This window comes from Manis pentadactyla, chromosome 4 (genome assembly GCF_030020395.1).
Source record: "Manis pentadactyla isolate mManPen7 chromosome 4, mManPen7.hap1, whole genome shotgun sequence".
NCBI classification, from domain to species: Eukaryota; Metazoa; Chordata; class Mammalia; order Pholidota; family Manidae; genus Manis; species Manis pentadactyla.
The window spans coordinates 172,299,175-172,308,713 of NC_080022.1; positions in this window are offsets into that span (position 1 = coordinate 172,299,175).

The following is a 9,539-nucleotide window of genomic DNA, read 5'->3' on the forward strand; positions in this document are numbered from 1 at the left end:
TTCCATGTTCCCAAATCCAACGGTCACTTTTCTCATCCTATCCGACCTCTATAACATTGAAATAAACTACTCCCTTCTTGAAACACTCTTTTTGCTTCGATTTCTACCGGTTTTCATCGTATCTGAGTGGCTTCTCCTCAATCACCTTTGCTGGATCCAAAACCACTACTCCACCTGGAAATACTGGAGTACACCAAGCCTGCAGTATTTTCAGTATTTCCAGTATTTCCAGGTGTACTCCAGTATTTCCAGGTGGAGTAGTGGTTTTGGAAATACTGGAGTACACCAAGCCTGCAGGTCTTAGCCCTCAGCCTTCTCTTACCTATTAGCACTTTCCCCAGGAGATCTCATTCTACTCCACGGCTTTACAATTCAGTTCTATGCTAATGCCTGCATAATTTCTTTCTCTAGTTCTGACCTCTCCCCTGATCTCCAGACATGTATTCAAGTGCTTCCTGGGTGTTTCCATTTGGATATCAAAACAGGCATCTCAGACTTTATATGTTCAAAACAAAACCCACTAATTCCTCTCTGTCTTTCCTATCTCAGTAAATGTCACATGATCCACTCAGTTGCTCAAGCCAAAAACCTATAGTTGTCAGTACTTTCCCTTACCCCCACCTCCATTCCAAAAACCGTTCTACCAACTCCAAAGTACATCTTGAATCAGACTACTGCTACCCCAGCCAAAGTCGCTAGAACTTCTTGTCCAAGTCCATCAACTGCTAGGACTACTATTTTTGAGTAGCTTCCTAATGCTATACATACCATTCTCCCCACACAACCAGAATATTTTTGAAACACCATGGTAGAGGTGTATATACCATATACTTGGTATCCATTCCACTGGGGCCCCTCCTTGCCAAAAATTATACATACCAGCCCTGGTGAACCAGAGCTTGGCTATGTGACTTGCTTTAGCTGATGATAAAAGAAAAAAAGTTACATCAGTTCAAAACACAGGTTTTAAGAGCCAAGATGAGCTTTATCAAGCTTTTCCCCCATCACAATGATTGACAATGTCCTAGCTAGGGGCTAGGGTTTCTTAGTGAAAACTAGCATGTCAACTTGGGTTTCTTAGTGAAGATGACATGCAGTAAAACCAAGGGCAACCTAAAATGGATTTGTAGCATGAACAAGATATAAACCTTTCTTGTTGTAAGCTATTGAGATTTTGGCCTCACTTGTTAGTATTTCATAATCTAGCTCAAGGTTCTCCAAGTGTGGCTCAGCCCTTTCAGAAGGTTCCATGAGGTCAAACCTATTTTTAAAATAATACCAAGACATTATTTTCCATTTTTGTTCTCATCCTCTTGTGACTGTTCAGTGGAGTATGCAGAAGCAAAATGACAATCCCACACTCTTCTGTTAAACTAGATATTAGATTTATAGAAATACAAAACAATGTCATTTTTCAAATTATTTTTGTCTTGGAAAATACATTTTCATTAAAAATGTATCATATATGTTAACACACGGCGGGCTTATTTTCAAATGAATATTTTTAAATTTTAATTTCTAATATAGTAAATACCAAAGATGAATTTATTTTATAAATATATATACAAATATATAAAATGTTTATACATATAAATTTTAAAACACATTGTGGTAGCCAGTCTCTTCAGATGGCCGGCAGTGATACTCAACTCCTGGTAGTCATGAACTACATCAAACAGGGTTATGTACCAATAGAATACTGAGGAAATAACAATGTGTGATTTCTGAGGCTAAGTCATAGAAAACATTTCAAATTTGTATTGCTGTTTCTTGGATCACCTGCTGTGGGGGAAGCCAGCAATCATGGCAAGAGGGCACTGAAGTATGCCTGTGGAGAGGCTCATGTGGAAACTGAGGTTTCCTGCTAACTTACCACTTGTGTGACTGAGCCATCTTGCAAACAGATCCTTCAGCCCTAGTTAAGCTTTCGGGTGACTGAGATCTCACAACAGATCCTAAGCCAGAAAATCTCAGCCAAGTAGCTCCCAAATTCCAGACCCACAGAAAGCTAGATAAATTGATTGTTAAGTCATGAAATTTTGGGGTGATTTGTCACACAGCAATAGGTAACTAATATACACATAAACAAAAAAGCTGTTTGGGATCCTGAATTTTTAAAAATGTAAAGAGGCCTGAAACCACTTTTCAGAATTGCTAACCTAGCTTATCCTGACAAATAAAATCAGATCAAATTACCTTCCCTTTCAAAGATTCCCAGTGGCTTAACCTGTTTGCTTCTCGGACCAAATGTCTTAGTGCTTGAAGGAGCCAAGCTCATCCTGCCTTAGGACCTTTGCACTGAACAGTTTCATTTCCAGGATCTTTTTCCTTTTAGGCATCAGATCAAATCTCACTTTTTCAGATAACACGTGAGACCACCCATCCAATAGTAGTGAGACAGGGACAGAGTGGGTGTAGTCAGAGTACGGTGAGGGCCTCCGGAAAAAACAAGGCAGGCTATTTGCAGTCAGAGCAATGTAACTACAGGCAAGGAAACCCCCTACTAAAACTCTGTGTAAAACATTCAGCTCTAGAGTCATTCTTCAGTGAGATCAGTTAATATACCCCAGATAAAGAAGAGTAGCACATGTCTATTTTATTCTAATCATTTATAATCATGTGTAAGATTCACTTTAACATGCTAAAAGGCCCAGGCCTATATGCTGTCTTTCCTCCTTCAGATCTGATGCAGTGACTGGGCAAACTAATTTAGCATGCAAGCCCAGCCATAACACAGCGGAGGGCTAGAAAGATTCCATCTTAAAGATAAGATTGCACTTCACTTACTCTTTAGCAAACAAGGCCTCAGCCCATCTTGGGGACTGAGCAGGTGGCCTTGTTTCATATGCCCCCAGACCAAGATGCCGGTGTCTCAGAAATCAATACAGCAGGAAGTTACTTATATCAAGTTAATTCTAAATATCCTAGGACCACTTAATAAGTCCACATCCCTAAGCTTTTTCTCATGTTCTCGAAAAATCCTCAACTCCCTATAAAACCCCCTAGACAACACACCACTACAGACTCTCTTGTCCCCTCCTGGCGTGAGCCAGGAACTCTGTCCTTTCACTTTATCTCTAAATAAAGCCTGTACCTTGCTCTCCTACCTTGAGTGTTTGTGAAACTCATCCTTCAGCTTCATGAACAAGAACCCCGGCATCAGTAGCTCCCTCGTTCAAAGTGTGCCACTTTGGCTTATTTTCTTCACAGCCCTTACCACTATCAGAAAGAACTTGTTTACTCTTCTGTTGTCTCTATTTCTCCCCTAGAATGAAGGCCTATAAATACCTGGACCTTTACTGTTTTACTCACTGGTATATCCATTCCCAAAGTAAAAAACCAGTAGGTACTTAATGAGCATTTGTTGAATGAATAAATCTCTCTGATTTTCAGATTTTTCATTTGTAAAATGAAGTTAATATTAGCCACCAGGCAGTGAGGTTTTAAAGACTAAAGATGTGTTTAGCACAAAGTCATGAGCAGAAAAAGGTAGCTTTTCCTACTTGGCAGAAAATATTTTGAGATAATAATTCAAAATATTCTTTCTCATCATTTTTTCTTGATTCTTTGAAGGAGAGTGCTTAGAACTAAAAAAAAGTTTCACTTCCTATCACAGAACAAGGACTAATTTCCCAATATCTAAAAAACTTGGACGAAGATACAGAAAAGACCAACAGCACAACTGAAAATGGGTAACAGAACATTCCCAGAAATGGAAATACAAAGAACATTCAAATATGCACAACCTCACTTAAGAGAAATGCAAATCAAATCTAAACTGAAATACCATTCTTCATCTAACAGACTGGCAAAGACAAATTTTGCTAGAAATTACCACACTGCCTTCCACGAGGGTTATACCAGCCTTCTCTGCACAGTAATTTGGCACTATCTAGCAAAACTACAAATGTACATATCTTTCCACCCAGCAGTCCTATTTCTAGGAATTATTCTACAGAACACTCACATATATGTGATATGACTTACGTAACAAAAGTATCTACTGCTGCACTGTAGTATCTACCAGCTATTTGGTGTTTAGCAGACAAATACCTATAAAATGAAGGCACAGAGAAAGGATGCAGATATATTTACTTATTGTACCTTAAGATACATATGGAGTGCCTACTATGATGTTCACAGTGCTTTGAAAATAGTAATTAGTTTAATCCTTGTAACAATCCTATGAGATAGGTAGTAACTAAACCCATTTTATACATGGGAACATGGAGGTTATAACTTGCTCAAGGTCACACAACCAGAAAGTGTTAGTGCTGGGATTTGAACTCAAGCAGCCTGACTTCAGAGGCCATGCCTGTTACAACATTGCTCTCTGCTGCCTTTCAAAATAGGGCAGAAAATGAAGGAAAAAAAAAACAACTGATGCAGCAATACTGAAATATGACAAAATAGACTTCATGAGACAAAGAATTTATTAGAGACAAAGGTGTCATTGCTTGATCACAAACAATTCTCCAATATAGGAACCAAATAACCTAGTGTCTCTATGAATATAACCACATAGCCTCAAAATATTTAAGGCAGAAATACAAGGGAAGACTGTAAAATCTACAAATGTGGTGGGATATTTTAGCATACTTTCCCCTCAGAATAAAATGATAGATGAAACAAAAACAAAACAAGTAACATATAAAAGATTAAATTATATGACAAACTTTAATATACAAATATTAGAAAATAAACATTATTTTCCAGTAAACATGGAACATTATAAAAACTAACTTATACCATGCCACTAAAGGTTCAACCAAAACCAAAAAATGAACATCATACAGAACTTATCCTATGACCACAATATAATGAAGTTAGAAATCAATAAAAATAATTGTTTTAAAAAGGCATAAAATAAAATGCATACCTCCGGAAATTTAAAAACACACTTCTAAATAATTCATGATAGGAGAATAAAACAATGGAAATTGCCATATGTTTAGAGCTGCAGCAATGAGAAACTACATATCAAAAGCTATGAGATTCCTTTCAAAAAGCTGTAAAATTCAGCTAAAGTATATAGGGATATGCATGCATATAGGGATATGCATGACCTCAAATGTATATGCTATGTTATAAAATAAGAGAGACTGAAAGTGAATCAGCTAAGTGTTCACCTTGAGAAGTCAGAAAATGAACAACATTGTACACCCAGAAATTGCAGATGGTTAGAAGTAATACAGAATAGAAATTAATGAAATAGAAAAAAAAGAAAAGAAAAAGTAGACTCCTACAAATCAGTATGGAAAAGACAAATAACCCAGTAGGAAATTCTACAAGGGATATAGATAGGCAATAAGGAAATTTTAATGGCTAATAACTATATAAAATATTCAAACTTACCAATAATTAGGAAAATGCAAATTAAACAATTACATGCCATTTCACACCCTTTTGACTGGCAAAAAAAAATTTATTTATATTAAAACCAGGTTTTAGTAAAATGTGAAGAAAGAAAAGGGTGGGAATATAAACTGGGAGAAGCCCTTAGGAGAGCAATTCGGTGATATCCAGTATGATACAAGCCCTTCAACCCAGTAATTCTGTTTCTAGGTATATCCTGGTCTCCAAAGAGAGGTGTGCAGCCCTCAGACACAAGATAATCACAGAGGTGCTAAAAGGAAACGTTATAATTTAAAAAAATTTTTTATACAAAAGAAGAAAAACAAGTAAGCTTTACTAATCTTTAGTGAACAGATTGACGCTGGTGCTGGTAACCTACCCTGGACTCTTGTCAGACACCCTGAGTTACGTAGTAAGGCAGGCGAATTATCTGGTTAGAGGTACGGGGAAGCTTCATTATTTGGAGGGGTATCGTGTGTTTGTTTTCAACGTTCTAAGCAGTTTACACATTCTCAGATAAATGTATTTATGGATTATATGATCTAGATTTAATTTTCCTAATCCCCCAAAGTGGATAAGGGGCTTAATAAGATTCCTTTGAAAAAGCAAGATTAAGATTACAAATAATCCTGCTGGCCAACACTTGAGAAAAATCACTGCGGGTGAAGAGAAACTCTTGCCAGTAATGATTCCTTAACACTACTGAACTGTACACTTAAAAGTGGTTGAGATGATAAGTTTTATAGGTGCATTTTACACAATTGAGAATGAAAACAAAAAAGAAGGGGGAAGTAATGAAGCATACTCAACCACATTATGTTCATTGAGGATTTCTGTACCACAAGCAAATATTTATAACACAGTATTTACTTAACTAATAACCCTTTTTAGTTATCATTTTCTATGTCTTATGGACATACTAATTTGGTATAATGGTTCATATCTGTAATTCACAAATAAATACATATATTACATTAGAGGTGCCTGGTGAAAATATTTTTACTGCAAAGAGTATGTAGCAAAAATATGTTTGATGCTCACTGACCTAGAGAAATTTTTCCACAGGTGGGCAAGAAGACATATGTAAGAATGTGATTTGAAGCACTATTTGGAAAATTGGGAATCTAGAGGTCCATCAACAGAGAAATGGATCAGCTAGGTCATATTCAAGCAACGGAATACTATATTGGTGTAAATGAATGGATAAAAGCTACATGTATTAATGTGGGTAAATGTTTTAAACAATCCTTTAAGAGAAGAAAGCATATTGCAGAAAAAAAAATCTAACATGCAAAACAATGTGATATATTGTTTATGCATACATATACACGTATACATACATGTAATATGTATCACACATGTAGTGATATGTAGTATGTTTCAAAACATTCAGGAGAAAGATAAACAGGAAATTGAGGAATAGTGTTTACTTCTGGGGAGAGGGAAGAAAATAAGAAAAGAGGAAGGGCTTCAAGTAAGCTTTATATCTTAAAAAAAAAAGGGAAGGTAAATAAATATAACAAATACCTCATAATTTTAAAAACAGATGTTTTAAAGCTAGTCTCCTTTATTTCTCCTCCTCAGTGATAACCATCCTCACATCCTTGGGTATCTTTCCAGAGATATTTTGTGCACATGCAAGGACATGTATGTACATGTATTCCCCTATCCCCCTTCTTTTTAAACACAAATGATAGCAAACATTACTTACTGTTCTGAGCCTCATTTTTTTATTTAACAAGGAATCTTGAATTTTGTTCCATGTCAGTACATAAAGAGCTTCCTTCATTTTTACAGCTGCACCATACTTGTTTCTGTGGTTTTTTTGAGCCAGTCTCCTATAGATACAATGAAGACTATTTCTATTCTTTCACTATGATAAGAATCACTGCAATGAATATCCTTATATTCTGCACCATTCTGCACACAGGTTATATATTACAATAAATAGAAATGCTGGGTGTTTCCAAACTGCTCTCCAACAAGATTGTGCCAATTTACTTCCTGCTCCAACATTTTCCAGTGCCGGTAACCCAATCACGGATTAACACCAAGTATTATCAGACTTTTTGATCTGAGAAGAAAACATGCCATTTCATTGCAAGTTTAATTTGCATACTTTAAAAGTCATAAATGTGACAGCATCTTTTTATAATATAAAAAGCCATTTTGATTTTCCTATAAGCTCTCATTTGTCCAGCTCTATGATTTTTTTTTTTAATCGTGAGCAATGACTTCTGAATAAAATATTGAATGAGGCTTTTTTTTCGTGCGGGCTATGAAGGCCTTCACTCAGTTTCGTGAGGAGCTTGTAATACCTTCAAAAAACCTTTGTGCACTGTGCCAATATCAATTTCCTGGTTTTGATGTTGTACTATAGTTATGTAGGACATCACTATTGGGGGAACTGGGTGACGGGGCACGGTGTACTACTTTTGCAACTTCCTGTGAGTCTGTAATTATTTCAAAATAAAAAATTGGAAAAAAAACACAACTAACAAACATCTGTGCTACTTTTCTGGTTATGCAGGCTTTATACTGACCTCAAATTATGATCCTTGAGCCATGATCACCTCCAGTTCTGTCAGTGAGGAGACCCACCTGCAAGACAACCTCTGGGTTAGAAGGTACATCTGAAAACAGGAAACAGAGGCAGGTGGTTCGGAGGCTGACTCTGGTCTGACTCCATTACTGTCACATTCTAACTCAGTTAACACATACAAGCTATAGGGCTAATATTCACACTATCCTGTATTTCCTCTGAGTTTTATAGTGTTCCTTGTCCATTCATTTTCATTATCCCAATGATGATAAGGATAGAGAACTCTGTCAAGAGTCCCTTTGCAGGTATGCAAGCTCCTCCCTGTTTTGTTGTTGTCATCCTCTGCGTACCTTTTATCTGAACTCTGTTGTTCAAGCCACGCGATTCTCTGGAGACCGCCTAACAAACCTTTGCACACAGTTCCTACATCTGGTCTGCTCCCTTTCTCTTCCAGTCTTTTTGCCTATAGAACTTTTATTCATTCTTCAAAAAACTGCACGCAGCAGGAAGCTTTCCTGGATCCCCCATCCCCACAACTTCCCCCCACCTCACTTCAACAGGCAGCGTTAACCTAATCTTCTAGGCATCTTACTGCAACCTCCAATAAACATTTCTCACTGTATTGTCATTGGTTTAAATACATCTGTTCCCAATGGACAAAAGACCCTTTGAGGGCATAGATTTTTGGTGCCCAGCAGCAATGCCATACTGTAGGCATTCAGGAAATATTTACTGAATGAAAGAGGCCAGTGAACTGCCAGCCTCTGCTGTTTAGCAGGTTGGTAGGGAAAGCCAACCCAGGTTCTTGGGCAACTCATTTCAGTGTGCAGAGTCAGTTGAGGCTCTGACTGCTATGTACTAGCTTTTGCCTCTGGTTTGGTACCCCGTAGCTGTGTGACTCTGTGTTTCAGATTCCTATCTTAAACATGCGGACAATAAAAGCAACTCACAGGTCGTTGGGAGGATTACAACAGATAATGCATCAAACGCACAATGCCAGGCAAAGAGGGTAAAGAGTACTCCTCAAAGATACTCCTGTGTAAGTGCTGAATGAATGAGAGAAATAAATGATTGGAGGTTGCCTGATCGTTTATTGAGCACCTACTAAATGTCCAGTACTACATTAAGTACAGCACTGGAGTGGTCTTAATACAGATTGCAGGGAATCGGGTGTTCTGGAGCTTGAGTTTTGATAGGTGAGGGGCCTGGAAAGGTGAAGGTGGTGGTAGATGATAGCGGCGGTGGGTATTCCGGACAGAGTTGTCAGGTTCCTGCTGGAAACATGCTGGAAAGCTGTGTGGGAGTGGGTGGCTCAGCGTCTCACAAGAACGCGTCGAGGGTCATCTTGAAGAACTGGAATTGAAGCCGAGTTCCAGTTCAGTTATTAGCCGCATGACTTTGGCCAAGTTACTGACCAGTTCAGAGAACTTCCCCAAATGTAAAAAAACAGTCTTTTAAGAATATTCACCTGCCAGCGTTCCAGACACCACATAACCGAGCATGCGCCAGGACGCGTTCCATTCCGAAAGTACAAGATGCCCTGACCGCTGGCTACGGGTTGGCAGGATTCTACGCCCTGCGCGCTGCGGCGCTGGTTCCCTCTCTGAGCATGCGCAGTGGGCATGCGGCGCGGTCTGACAGG